Below are 15932 nucleotides of genomic sequence, written 5' to 3'. Positions count from 1 at the left end.
ACTTGGCCTCCTGGCCAAATCCAGCTCTTCCTCCTTGGACCCCTCTTTTTCCGTCAGCTTGCGATGCAGGAGCTTTAAAATGTCCACATACTCACCCTTCCATATATTCTCCTTGGTGGCCAACGACAAGTGTGCCCCCAAAGGTTTTGTGATGCCCATATACGGCAACTTGCACACTGGGACATCATGGCACACTTTCCCCTCCTTACCCGCCTTGGGCACCCCTACATCGTCCTTACCCCTGAGGCCCCACTCGGACCTGAATCCGCCTCCTCCGGCCCCACCACCGCATCCCGCATGTACGATCCTCTACTCAAACGCACCCCCCCTACTCCCCCCCACGCATCCGTGCTGACTGATACCTTGGCCTGTGGTGGCCTGCCCACCCCACTCTCCACTCTCTGCCGTGCCTTACCTGGCATCAAGGTCGGCGTCCGCACTGGATCCCGCCGCCTAACCAGTCCTGTAGGTGGAGCTGTCACTCTATCTGCCTGGGGTCTTTGTCGCGCCTCTCTCTGTAAGAAACTAGGCACAGCTTTACTCAGCGCCCCCACCCCTGCTCTACAATTTACCCATCCTCCACACTCTGTTCATCATAATCCAACTGGGCCCAGTCGTCCTCATCGGACTCCAGCCCTGCCAGCCACATGCGTTCCTGCCAAAGGCCGACCTCCACGGGCTCCAGCCTGCTCAATCCTGCCCGCTCCCTACAGGTGCGGAGCAGGTCTCTCAAGTCCACACTCCCTCTCCTCTGTCCTGTGCACCACTCCTCCGAGTCCAGATCCGTACTGTTGAACCTCCGCCCCGTCTCCCGGCAGCCGTATTGACCCTTCAGGGTGGGGCTAGCAGGGACTTACCGCCCGCTTTTCGCAGCACGCTACTGTAGGTCCCTCGTGGGAGCGCGACCGCCCGCATTAGGCAGAGCCGACCCATCCTCTCGGTGGAGTGGAGCCCCATGCTGCTCTCCCGAGCACCTCACCATGCTGTCCTGCCAAAAGAAAGAAGTGGAGTCCAACATGCCTGGGTTAAACCTGTCCCCCTGGCCGCCACACCCCCAAGCCTCCTCCCGAGGTCCCCCCCATCCCTGCCCTGCCCCTACCGCACTGGAGGAATGCCCCCCCAATCCCGATGGTGTAGACTGCAATGCCCCGGGCCCCACTCCCCCGCCCAGAGCGCCCCTGGCCCCTTCCCCCCAACCGCCTGTACCCTCCTCCCCATCACTCCATACCAAAGAGTTTAGTTCCTGATGAACCGTGACACCCACTGGGGCCCCTCCTGGTACCCCTGCACACCCCTGGCACCCGACGATCCCGCCGGCCCCATTAACCCCAGTGCGGAAGATCTCCACCAACCCCCCCGGCCTCATCTCCTGCCCCTCGCCCGGTATCGCCCTCCTCCTCAATATCCTGGGTGACCCCGAGCCACCCCCCACTTGGCCCTTCCCCCACACCCGGGGTCTGAGGCCTGGCCTGCCCCCCGCACCCTGGGTGTCCCCCCTCTGGCATTCCTGCACCCCCTGCCCCCTCCCCTATCCCGTCCCCTCACTGTCAATAAGTAGTGGCAAGGACCCACCACCAATCCCTGGGGCGGAGGAGTCCTGCCCTGGCACCCCCACCACATTCACACTACCCCGCTTTTGATTCTGGGCCTTTCCTCCCCTTGCCCGCTTCGCACCCCATGTCCCCTGCTCTTCCCTGGGCCGCGCCCCCAGCCCCCTCTTTAAATATCAGCACTGTCCGTGGGGCCGCGCCCCTCCTCCCGCCTCACGGGCGTTTTGACAGCGCAGCTGCGTTTGCTGTGCGGCCGCCCCTCCATTGTCACCCGCTTGCGGGCGCGAGGCGGCTCGCAGGTGTATGTCCGTGTGGCCTGCGTCCTCCAATAGAGGTAGCGCTTCCACCACTCTCTGATCCTCCAATCCCGCCATTGTCCTCTTTGCGGATCGCAGCACTCAACGCCAGCCAGCCACGCTCTTCCCCACGCTCCCCGGTCGACCCCGCTGGCTCAAGCTGCCCGCAGCGATGTCCTAAAAAACCACCCCGCTACACCTATCCCGCTAACCTGCCAAACTCCCAAAACCACGCTACCAAAGCCAATCCAAACTAACTGAAAAATTAAACTGCTCACTATCATCCCCACCGGCTGTGGTGTCACGTAGCACCAAAATGGTGGCCTGCGACACGAAATGGCCGGCTATATACTGCATTAGCCCAAATGTAGCCTCACCCCCCCCAACGAGCCCAAAAAACGCCCAATAGAGCCCAACTAGCCCACTGACTCTGGCTGCCCCCGGCCCAAAAAACCGGGTGAGGGGGGTCAGGCCTCCCGCTGGTCGGCCAGCCCACCCCCCGCCCCCAAAGCCCTAATTGGAGAGTCGACAAGTACGTTCTTGTATTTGTATTTTAGTAATATTGTTTAGGAATCTCTTGAAGAGGTATAACTGCCGCCATCTGCACATTTCGCATTCTTCAGTAGAGAGACTGTCTTTGCCTGACCTGTCTCGATTTATTTCTTGCCCTTTGCTGGTGGGTGTGATTGGTCAATAGGTAATAAAAACAGTCGGATATTTTTCCTCAGACACCTCTGAAACCGTTCTTTCCCAGTCAGCGAAGATGCTACGTTTTGACGTAATCAAGTCTGAAATGTGCCCAAGATACTAGTGTGGCCTCATACGAGTTTCCAATCTTGAGCTCTATCGCTTCTGTAAATGTAGGTGCCAGGGGCCTTATTTATGAAGGCCTTGCGCCGCCGGTGCGTCACTTTTAACATGGGAAAAAGTGACGCACCGGTGGCGCAAGGCCTTCATAAATAAGGCCCCAGATGTTTTAAATCTTCCCGTGCAGTCAGTAGTTTCAAGATATTGGATCTCTTTAAAGTAGCACTATTACCACGTGATTTCTATTGAGGTTGCAATAACGTTTTTTTTTTTATTTTCCCTTCAAATTGCCTCATGGTTTGTGAACTGTCGTATGAAATCAATATCTATTGAAGACATTTTCTGTAGGGATACCTTGTTTCGAAAGTAAGTCCCTATCAATAATAGTCTGAACTAGACTAGTGTGGCATCTCCTTTGCGGGGGTCTCCTTCTTGCATTGTATTGTATCTAATAAGGACTTATTTGTAATGGGAGTTGATTGTTTGAAGTGTAAGTCGCTATGCACTGCGGACTGGGCTAAACTGGTATGTCTGATTATTTGCTGAGTTTTCCTGTCCTGCTGTAACTCCAGGTATTTTAGTACTCTTACTGCATATTCTCCTGTTGTGCTGCGGGCCTTACTTTGAGTGTAAGTAGAGATTTCTGATTTTGCTATTTTCGGATTGTGTTGATTCGTGTTTTCTTTTACATGGATTTGCTGAGATACGATAGGGCAGCGGTCAACTTCATTTGAGTCCTGATAGGGGAGTGAATCATTTAGTGATAGACCTTGTTGAGACTTATGAGGCGAGCTTTCGAGTTTTGACAGCTCTCTATCAGATGGAAGAGTTGTACCATTCTGTCCTTCTCTATTTGTGCCAGATCGTTTTATTTGCTTGAATTTCAGAAACTTTTTTTGCAGTTTTATCTTTTAATTTAATTGCCTTTTCAATGTTCTCTCCTTTTTGTTTTGCTTTCTTATTTTCTCTAATTTATTCCCTGAAATGTCGACTGGTTCCTTTGAGGAAGTTAATATCGAGCTCCTATTGAGAGAATGGTTTGCTTTCGGTGACTGCAAGGTGCTAATGTCAATTATAGGATCAGCTGGCCTAGGATTTTCGCACCGGTTGTTGTCAAAGGAATCCTGATTACTATTTACTAGTACAGATGAATATAGTTGAGGGAGTATTTGTTGTGACAGTTCCTTGGACCTTGTAGCTGTTATGAGTGTGGAAAGATTGTTATCTGTGTTTGGTGGGAAGAGTGCCTTGATGGTTTTTATTTCTTCCACCAGCATATATACCTTAGTTGGAACTCCTTGCAGTGTTTGTATAATAGGACTGCAGGTACATAACTGGTTCTGTTTATCGTTTTGTTTATTGGCTTTCTGATGTTTTTGTGGCTTTACTCAGTAACTCATTTATCGTGGTATACATATTCTCAAATCTAGAGTCAAGGGTGGCGGTGAATTGTGCTAATGATTCCAGTCAGAGGAACAAGTTACTTACATTTTGGTAACTTTTTCTGATGGAGACTTCATCTCACTGCATATTCCTCACCAACCTTCCCAACCTCTCCGTTCTGCGAAATAGGCTCTTCACCCTAACATCCAGTTAGAACCTGCACACTGGTCACATACTCAGTCTAACGTGGCTCCATGTTTTTAGTGCGGAAATCGTCACAAAAGAAACTGTTGTCAGTGCATTGTGGTTGCCAGGGCCAAACTGGGACCTGACAGCAGCCCAGGCAAATTTTGTCGGACCAGCACCCATCCTGCGCGTGGCGAGCAAGCGCAGCGAGCAAGCCCGACCGCTACTAGGGGAAATCCTTGGAAAAAGACAGACTAAAATGGTGAATTTTACAGTCCATTTTTCATTACATAATTCAACTGTATCAACTTTAAAAGCACAGTAAATAGTAGATGATGACCTTAAAGAACATCAGGTTACCCACCCAGTCATATGTACCCATAGACATTCTTTCAGAGAGCACCAAAAATAGACAAGTAGTAAATCAGAGAGAACAAGGTAAAAGTGAGATCAGCCCCCACATGGTGTGTTGCGAGCAAGCTCAGTGAGAAACCACTACTAGGGGGAGTTTGAGGGGGTGTTGTCCCCCCCAAGAAAAGTTTGGAGACAGAAAGGCCAAAACAAAGCATTTTTCAAAACATTTTTCTCCTAAACTGCACTAATGACATCACCATGTCTGCAACGAATGAGGCAATTCCAATAATTGATCACGTCATCCTTGTACAACTAAGCCAGTTCATAGGTATAATGGATGATTCCCTCACCATGCCCTTGAGCCAGAGAATAATTAAAGACGTCATCTTTGTGCCATGATCTCTACTGGGCTGGGTGCTTGTGGTTGCTGCAGGGGGGCAGTGCTGCCAGAATACCACATGCCATGACAATCTGCACTTCTCTTGTTTCCCAGACATTACCTTGCATTCTGGGACATGTAATTTTGTTTTTCCAGTTATGGGCCTGGGTCTAGATTTTCATGCAAAGTGCTGAGGCTAAAAGGTCACGATGGGGTGAAAGCATCACACGCTGGTCAGGAGTCATTTTACAGTTTGTTTTTCAAAGCGAATCACAATTTCATCAACCAGTGGTGAGAAAAATTAAGACAATAAATGTTTTTGACACAGTGTTTTGGCCTCCTCTTTAGCTACCACTCACTACACCTAGTCTCTGTATGTGTGCCCACATACTTGGGTCTACAGGGTACTGCTGACATGATCCCAGTTACCAAATGGCTTTTCCTGGTGCCACCAACTTTCTTTCCCATCCTCCTCCAGCAGGGGTGTCCCCCTGAACCAGCCGGCATCCCATGGTGGTACACACATCAGACTGCACTTGCATGTGTGAGCACCCCTTAACATGTGGGTACACCCCTCGCAGCAGCCATGCCAAGCATCTTCGGTCACAAGGTTGGCTGGCCTCGCAGTGTGTGCACACAAACCCAAAGCCACCTTCTCTTCATCGTGGGGCATGTAGCATGCAGGGTGCCTAGTATGTTAAACAACTGAGATGCACATAACCCCAGCACCTAATCTGCACAGACTACATACAAGTCAATCATGGCCAGCACCCTGTCCGTGCTAAACATACGAAGGAAAACAGCTTTCCACACACAGACATGGCAGGACACAATAAAAGCGTCATCTGTGGTTTGAATTCTCATTATAAATGCTTCTCTTTAAAATACCATAACAGAACTCCAATATAAAAATAAATACAGGACTGCAAGTAGCAGAATGCACTCTGTCTTGCAGAAGTCCTATATACAACAATGCGCACTGTACATGCAGTTTTGATTTTCATTTTATAAACGCAGGAATTCAAGTTCCATAAAGCAATATCCCATGAGAAAGTATGATATAAAAAAATCATGTAATTTTTAGTTTCATTCTGGTTCTGTAAGTACTAGAGTGAAATCTATCAAGCACAGATATGCTATACAAATACAAACTGTACATGTTGCTTTGATTTTCCTTTTATAATTGCAGAAGTACAAGTACCAGGATGCAATATTCCTCCTATGTGAATTATATAGTACACACCAAGTACATGTTCTGCTGGTTTTCATTTTACAAATGAAGGACTACAAGTATCAAAATGCATCCTAGGTCAATTATAGCATAAAACACACTACACATGTTATTTTCATTTTACAAATGCGGGACTCCAAGTACCAGAATGCAATATTCAATGTACATGAATGATATAAAACAATGCACACTGTTATTTTGATTTTCTTTTTACAAATGCAGGACTGCAGCTACCAAAATGCAATATTGAATAAACAAGACGAGCTCAAGCTGCTTGTGTAGTTTAGATCGTCCTCCTATGAACGCAGGCTACAAGTATCAGCACACAAACTGCGAAACAGGGCAAGATAAGTTGTTGTAAAAGCAACTGAGGTGATAAATCACAAATCTCCAGTCACACACTGACCTGATAAAAAAGGAGGGATGCTATCTCACTCACTCAGCACTCCCTCATACCCCAGGACATAAGCTCCTCACTAGCCAAGCACCTAGGAGGCTTCACATGGTTCTTGGTAGTGCTATAGATACTCATCACACAGACCTAGCTACAGATAGTGGTGTGACGCAAACCCCCTTCCCCCAGCAAAATGAGCTGAGGGGCCACTGAAACTCTCATACCTCACACACATTCTCAGTATGGAGGCTGAACTGGGGGCCCTTAAAGGTGGAACGACACCATCGCAAGGGCCTGTGATGGGCCCCAGGCTGCAGAAAGACATAATGGAGTCATGCCAGCGCTATGCAAATCATTAAAATAAATGAAAACATATACAAAAGGTATTTTTTAATTCATTAATATGCATGACATTTTGCATACATTGAATATATTGATGTGATGCACATCCATTTATAACTGAACACCTCTTTGCCAAGCAGTCCTTTCATTATGCTCTGAAGTTAGGGCTATGCTGACCTGTTACAAAGCCAGCATAACAAAACACGACAAGCCACAACAAGGACGCTGTTTGTCTCAACCGGATACCTGTGCCGGTCTCATCGCCTCCAGCATGGCTCGGGGTGGCATAAACGCTATACTGGATTGCATTTGCATTGCATGCAATTTAAATTGCTGGCGTCCAGTCGTAATTAAATAGACTCATTTGCCGGCCTCTCATTTTCAGTCCTGTCTCTAGCCTCTGAGATGCCTGCCTCAGAGTCACGCACACTTTTTAATGTGCGAGCCCAAATACGCATGTCATGATGAGCGTCACCAGGTAGCAGAGACCCCACCCTAAGGTAAAACTAACTGTATAACCCCGGCGCGGAGGCGGAGACATCTGCCCGCTGTGCGCGTCTACGACTATACGAACGTCATCATGGTCAGGTCAGGATGTTTTTAATCAGTGGTCGAAGTGGGGGGAATAAAGTCAGGGAACTGTGGACGGAGACTCCGAGGGCGGGGATTACCCATGGATTGGATCAGTGGGCGGAGTCAGAGGTGTGGCTAGAATGTGCCAAACATCCCAATTTTTTGTATTGGTTTGGCATTTCACCGACCAGTTACAGGTTACTGTGTTACTTAATTCAACCAATGTATACACTTGATTATTTAATGTTTAAAAGGAGTTATTGGCATTTAAATACATTCAAAAAGTGGGATATATTTCCAAACAAACAATGTCCCAAATACGCTTAAAAGTTGAATCACAAGCCATTTGTCTCCAAGCCATGCAGTTTCTCTCATTAGCACTTCTCCCCCCCTTCTTCCACAAGAGCAGTTCAAACATGAATGGCAAAATATCCTAATTTGCAATTGTTTTCTATATAATTATGGCTCTGCCATATTTGCCACATAATACATCATCCACTGCATAATCTTACAGCTTTAACTAATCATTTTTGTAGCTCAAATGGATAAAAAGTTACAAAAAAAGTGACTTGAGTTGCTGCTAAGTGGACGGCCTTTTGCAAAGGTTGACTGATCACCTTTCTCACTGCTGCTGTCAAGTACCTGAGTTCCAAAACTGGTCTTCCGCAGGAGCTGATGCTAATCCTCTAACTCCCACACCCCGCTATCCAGGTCATATAGATCTTGACAGCAAGGAGGGGGAAAGGGGAAGTGGAATTGAGAGAAACACGCCACGTCTTCTTCCTGAAGATGGTTCAGCTTCAGCTACAAGCTTCTTCCTGTCAAGAGAGTTACAACGCAGCTTTGCATGTATACAATCTCTACAGCATTTCCTTACTTGATCGCTATGCCTTCTATCTATGTTACCTTAACCTTCAGGGTGGCTCGCTGTTCTCTAATGGTGTTCTTGTACTGATTCTGGTCTCACTTAACTGCAGTGAAGAACCTACGACATAAGGTAACAGGTTAGTCTCTACTTTATTGCACTTTTCCCTATCCTCGTAATACTCTGGGTCCTATTACCTTACCAAAACCTATTCTTGGCTTTAATCAAGAGCACCAGGTCTTCTGTAAAATATGACAAACAAACAAAAACTGGAGAAGGTCTTCTCTAAAGGTGGTAAGTATCTTTATATATATATATATATATATGTATATATATATATATATATATACATATATATATATATATATATATATATATATATATATATATATATATATATATATATATATATATATAATGTACACCTACTTGCTGAACGCCTACTGCCAACTTGAACCTTCTAGGTTGGTTAGAAAGTCTGTCAAGAATGGCACCTTTGCTTCCAGTCTTATAATACACAGTCCTTCTTCAAAGTAAGTTTATGCAGAATGGAATCAGACTTCTGGTATTCCTGTAAGGCTCTAATGTCTCTAGAAGTCGAGTTCCAATTTACCAGAGACTCTATGACCCATTAGCTGACTTGAAGTTTGAAAATACAGTTCAATTCCTTTCTGGAAATGCTTACTGAAAGACTTGCCGCAGTAAGCCCAAACTCAAACGTGAGTGAATATCTACACACAAACCGCCTTCCAGAAATATGAAGCGCCACAGGAACAATTTGCAGCCGCTTCATCCAAACAGACAGTTGAAGTGCGCAGTTTTCATTGCAAATGTGCGCGACAACAGCTGCGGCGGCTTACCGGCAAACCACTAGACCGGTAACCGCTCGGCCACATCGGTGGCCATCTTGGAATGCCTGCGCAAACAGCGCAACAGGTTTCTGTGCACCAGCCAGGACCAAACCTTGGAGCGAGTAGGAATTGAGTTCCCTAGACCATGTCGCAGCAGACTAGAAATAACCATCACCATAACAGAGGTATCAAGGTGATTAACAGAACTAGAGGCAACAAGGAAATTAGCAGGGGTGAACTTGACAGCTGCATTTGTATGTTATACTGATACTAATGAGGCAGAAACTTTGCAGAAACTTAACGTGTAAAATGTCTAAATAATAAAGTATAGGAAAATATATTTCATTACACTGCTGCCTTTTTTTGTTGCATAATTTAGTCAACACTTCGGCATCATTTTGTCCCCCATTGCTGCATAATTCCAGTGGCTCCAGAGCAGGTAGCACATGTTAAAAGTGCTTGTGCACGAAGCAGAAAGACTGTGAAGTTTGCAAACTTCGTTTGGTGTGCTTGCAAATTCTGCATTGACGATCCTTGGTGAGTTGCAGCTACTACTGCTGAAACAAGGCCAATGGAGGTACCAATGGGTGAGGCAGACTGGCCTCGGTGGTGGGCCGGCTTTAGTGTTGGTGGCAGCCTGTGCAACAATGTTTGTTGGTGCACCCAATGATCACCTACGCCTCGTACTCCCTCATTACCACCCATTAACAGTCCCCCTCAAGTCTCCATAACCACACTCTCTCAGATGCATTTAATTTGATTTACAGTGCCACTCATACCAGTGTACGGTGTCAGAGCACTTTACATCACACACACTACACAGAGACAATCATTTATATGTGTGTAAATCACTGTATGGGAAAGTTACATAAGACAAAGGACTGAAAGGTATAGAAGCCACATGACAACCATACTAGTAGGCAGTATAGTTTAATAGCTCACTGTTCTATGTTAGGATTTTAACTTATAAACTGCAAGTAACAAAAGGATCGCCCTGACAAAAGCAGTAATCTACTTACCTAGTTAACATTATGTGCACTTTGTGGTCCGCGTGTTCTTTGCAGCAGGCACATTAACCCTCTGTGCTACCTTTCCAGGAGTCAACCCTTCCACTAGACAAAACTCCGATCTCTCTCTAGGAAGAACATTATTCACCGAAGTTATCATGACATTTTTTTATTGTTGCGGAAAATTGCTGGAGGCAAGGAAGGAGGCAGCAAGTTTTTTTTAAACCATAATATACTTGCAAACACTACGCACCCACCCGAAATAGGTACCCAGTGTGGTCACACCGTTCGTACCGCCCTAACCTGCTCAAGGTTCATGTGACCTCAGTGACAGAGTCACAGTGACTGGATCACTGTTGCTCTAGGGTGTGCTGCTTCGTAGACCTGCCCGCAAGACTAGAGATGAACTTCAGTATGTATTGTGGTGGACAGGCCTTCAAAAAGAACCCACAATTGACACCATTAGGGTACATCTGCTTGTGCTAAGACGTCAGGCCTTCTAAGGTCTAGTGGGGCCTTCTAAGGTCTAGCATGGGAATATGCTCCGTCAGTGGAGTGGTCTGGTGGACTGGTCATGAAGGCTGAACCCGTTTCTCCCTCTCTAAATTCGACAGCTCTGGCCATAGTGCCACATCCTCTCCCCCACTGAACACCATACTGCCACGAAACTTGCACTGCTTTCAGCTACAACCTAATTGTGCCGCTCTATAAACACTTGGATGTGGCTCAATTCAAATTATGCACTTGATAAGAGTAATATGCTGCCTAAAAAAAAGTTAAAGCACACACACACTCATAGGGAATGAAAGATTAAGTAAAGCATGTGAAATGTAAGCAGAAACAACATGGTTACCTTAACTATCTCTCACTCACTATTCAGAAATCAGTTTTACCTGAAAAGTTAAGGACATGACTACAGGACCCTGAAGGGAACCGTTTTAATGTCCATTGCTTATATCCTTACAAAACGTAAGCAGTCTGGTTTAAAAAGACCACATCCATAAACACAGAGCCATGGTATACATTTTGTTTTCCGATCCACCCATCAACCAGGTATTGCAATACATCCAGGAATGGTGCTCTTCCCCACCTGAGGACAACAGTGTTGTTCAAATAAAGACGAGGAAACAAAAGTAGCGCTTCAATGCAAAATCCATAAAGTGAGGCTAATGTGTTTGGATGTGAATACAACCAATCTGGCCACTTTGCAACCACTCTGTCTTGCTTCATTTAGTTATGTATTTATTTTTCATATTTAAAACCTTTCATTTCTCTCCATCCCGAGGCCGCACTTTGGAATAGAAAAATGTCAGAAAAAGGGCATTTCCCGGCAAGTGTTTTTCTTTTTTGGATCTATTTCACAGGGAAGCAACTAAATGAAAGAAGGAAAGAGAGGTTGTGAATCGTTTCTTCAAGTCACAGTTTTCAGTAAGTGAGGAGCAAGACAGAAAGAGAGGGAATAATAGGAAGAAGAGAGGGGGGAGGGGACAGGGTCCAGCATGGAAGACAGAATCGGTCCCCTGTCCCAAAACCGGCCCCCACCCCATCCAGCCTACCGGGGGATTGCCCAGTGCCTGGACTTACCGTCCGGCCCTGTGGTTGCGCCTATTTAAGTACCACACACGTCCCTTTCTAAACCAATGTGAAGTTGATGAAATCCAACTACTGGTCCGCAGAGGTACTGCTCAAGATTTCCAGATGAAGTCTGACACCTGGGAATATTCTAAGGTGAGGAACCGGCAGTTATTTATAAAGTTTTATATAGCGCAAATTTGATCCCGAAGGATATCAGAGCGCTTTACAGTTTGAGGGAAATGAAGGTTAACAGACCAGTACATGAGCCAAATAGGGAATATACATAGGCATTGAATCAAATAGTGCATACATAAAGGACCATATATGAACCTGGGGTAAGCGAAGAATGAGCTAGTCAATGAAACATAATGACAAAAGGGGAGCAAATGCAATAGTAAAATACAAGATTGACAACCAATGCGATTAGAGCTGAAAGTCGCTCCTCTGGTTAAGGTAAGAACTTATTCATGAGGAATATTTTTGCTTCCAGTTTGAAGGCAACCTTGGAAGAGATTCTACGGATTTCCGGAAGAAGAGAGTTCCAAATTTTTGGTGCAGAGCCTGAGAAGGCTCATTAGCATGTTCTCTTTTGGCGGAAGAACTGGGGTTTCAAGAGGAGGGAATTAGCACTCCTCGACGGTCTACCCCCTCCGGATAGTTCTAGCTTTTTCGCAAGGTAGTTGGGGGTTTTTAAGTGGTGGGCTTTGTGCGATAAGCAGGCACTCTATAGTTGAATTCTAGCTTTGTAGGGCATCCAGTTTAGAGATTTTAGGACCGGGGAGATGTGGCCGTTTCGCTTGGTTCCCGTTATCAATCTGGCCACCGCGTTCAATGATGCCTTTAGGGGGCCCAAAGTATTTGGGAGGCCACATAGCGTAGCACTGCCATAGTCAAGCCTCGGTAAAACAAGCACTTGGACCACTTGCTTAAAATCTGCTTGAGGTAGGAAAGGTTTGAGATTCCTGAGTGTTCTCAGAAGGTGGTTAGCACCCTTGCACACATTGCTAATATGAGACTTCATATTTAGATGTTTTTCCAGGGTGATTCCTAGAGATTTCGCTGAGTCAATAATGCAGGGGGAGCAGTTGAAGGCGGTGAGTCAGTTCATCCAGAGGTCAATATTAGGAATGTGTTTCGGGGGAGAAATGAGGAGGAATTCTGTTTTGGAGGTGTTTAGCAGGGGGTGGTTATCCGTTAGCCAGTTTTGAGTAGTTAGTAAGGTGGAGTTGAGTGACGTAATGTTATCCGGGGAGGAGATTTTCAGGTAGAGTTGGGTGTCGTCTGCATACATATGGAAGCGAATGTTCATGGATTTTAGGACATTAGCTAATGGTTCCAGGAACAAATTGAAGAGAATGGGAGATAAGGAGGATCCTTGGGGAACCCGCATGGTGATTGGGGATGACTGGGAAAGTGAGTGGTTCACCTTAACTCGTTGGGACCTGTGCTGGAGGAAGGACTAGAACCATTGGAGCACCTGACCAGAGATGCCCATCCTTTGCTCCAGAATATCTTGGAGGTTGACATGATTGACAGTGTCAAAGGTGGAGGAATGGTCGAGAATGATAAGAAAGCAGGATTCATTTTGATCAAGCATTATTAGGATGTCATCCATCACTTGAGTGAGAGATGATTCAGTGCTGTGCCCACTTCAAAAGCCAGATTGGTGTTGGTCCAGGAGATGGAAATTTTCGATGTACGCACATAGTTGTGATTGGAAGCATTTTTCCAGGAGTTTGGCTAGTGTGGGGATGCTGGAAATAGGGCTGAAGTTGTTAAGATCTGTACTGTCTGCTGTATGTTTTTTTAATATAGGTGTTACCTGGGCCTCTTTTAGGCATTCTGGGATCATACCTTGTGACCGTTTGACGATCTTTGTCCAGATGGGGCAGATTGTATCCTTAATTGCTTTGAAGATGGTGGGTGGTTACGGGTCATTGAAGTGCTTAGATGGGTTGATATTCTGAAGAACCTTTTTGATATCATTTTCATTTAGGGTGGTAAAGGTGTCCCAGGAAGCGTTGTGCTTGATACCCCAGCTACATGGTACGGCCTTGTCTGGTAAGGCCAGGCGGGGTGCCGGACAATTGGAAATTAATAGAGCACTCCTGGCTTCTAGATTAATGTTAATGAGTCTAGTTTTCTCAGTAAAAAAGTCCACACATGAGGGAGGACTGACATCCGAAGCTGATCAGTTAGGGCCTACCACAGATTGTTGTTTAACCAATTCAAACAGTGTCTTAGGTCGATTAGCCACTTGGTTAAGTTGGGATCTGAAATATTCCACCTTGGCTGTCTTGATTTGTTTGTTATAAGAGCTTCTAGCCCATCTAAGGATTTTTAGATGGTCCACGGATAGAGAAGATCTCCAGGAACGTTCGACGGCCCTTAGAATGTGACGTTCCGAGTTTAGGTTGCCATTGAACCAGGGTTTAGATATTTTAGTGGGTGCATTTTTTTTTATTGGAGAGGAGCCATATCGTCCATGATGCTAGAGATAGAAGAGTTATAGAATTCTGTGAGTGCATGGACTTCATGTATGTCCACTTGTGGAGAGGGCACGTTTACAGCGGGTTGCTAGTTCAGCGGTATTGATTTCTCTGAGGTCTCTTTTCCAGATCTTTGGTTTAATTGTTTGAACCTTACTCTGAGATACCACCGAGTTGATATGGAAGGAAATGATGTGATGGTCCGACCAATCGCAGGGTATGATGAAGTCCAAAGTGATGGTGTGTCCTTTGGCGATGATGCGGTCAAGAGTTTCCCCTTTACTGTTGGTAGGCTGGTCACAATGTTGAACCAATTTGTGATCCTTCAAGACGGAATTGAGGCATGCTACTGCTTGGCCATTAGGGTTTGACCAGTGAAGGTTAAAGTCCCCAAGGTAGACGTGGGACTTCTCTGAATCCACATTGTCAGAGATGATGTCCATTAATTGTTCAATGAATGGGAGGTTGTTGCCAGGGGGGTGATAGAATGTATGTTGTTTGAAAACCAGCTGGTTTTTACTAGAGATGTTGAGGCAGAAATATTTGCATGTTAATGGCGAAGAGGACTCTGAGAGGGAGACCCTGAGCGTGCTTCGATGTATACAGGCTAAGCCACCTTCCGTCTTCTTTACTTTGTTCAGGCGAATTATGTCATGGGTGGGGGGCACCAAGAGGTCTAGAATTGGTGTGGATGAGGGGTTCAGCCAAGTTTCTGTGAGGATAATATCTATCTCATTATGTTGTATGAGGTTGAAGATCTCGGAGGCGTGTTTGTTAGCAGACCTACAGTTTAGTAGTATGCATTTGAGTGTAGCTGGAGTATGGGTGGGAGGAGTCTGAATGATGTTCACTCTCTTGCGGTTTTTGTTGTTTATGATTCTGAGGTTGTAGCAGGGTTCTCTGTTTTGGGTTAGAGTGAATGGTTTGAATTATTCCCTTTGGACTCATGTTGATGTCCCTGCTGGACGAATAGGACTTGAGGAGGCTGTGAATTTAATTGGCGCAAAACAGGTCCGCGTACATCTAGGGCGAGAAGCTGCGTTATGAAGGGGAACGGTATTGGAGATAGTAGGGGAGGAGGGGTGGTCATGGAGAGCTGTGTCAGTGGTACTGGCGAGGGCTCTGGGCCAGTTTGGACGAGAGAAGAGAGGGCTCAACAAAGGGATATATTCAGGTGAGAGGGCTTTCAAACCGTGGAATTCGCGGGAGAGAAGGTGTAGTTGGAGGGAGATATCGTCCAAGCGTGCCTGCAAGTCGGGGTGTTGGGAAAGGGGTGGAAGTTGAGTGTGGAGATCAAGAGAGGGTGTCTAAGTGTGTTAGAGGGATCCCAGGTGGTAATGGACATTCCAAGGGAGAGGGTTGTTCACTGAGTATAAGCGTATAAGAGTATAAGTCTCTACCAGAAAAAAGTGTTACCAAAGGTAAGTAACTTGTTCTTTTGGGTGCTAGTCACTAGGAACATGTTAACATTAAAATTCTACTTTTAAATAGCATGCACCCTGCTTTGTGAGCTACAAGGCCTACTTAGGGGTGATTTATTAGTATTTAAAAGAAAGGTGTTGACCGGTCAGAAGGGTTTATTTTGATAGGGTGAATTGCAGTCTTTACACTGCTTCAGTCAGGCAACAGTGGTAGGCCTGAAGCCATGTT

The sequence above is a fragment of the Lissotriton vulgaris genome, chromosome 2_1 (genome assembly GCF_964263255.1).
Source record: "Lissotriton vulgaris chromosome 2_1, aLisVul1.2, whole genome shotgun sequence".
NCBI lineage: Eukaryota > Metazoa > Chordata > Amphibia > Caudata > Salamandridae > Lissotriton > Lissotriton vulgaris.
This window is presented reverse-complemented; position numbering follows the sequence as displayed.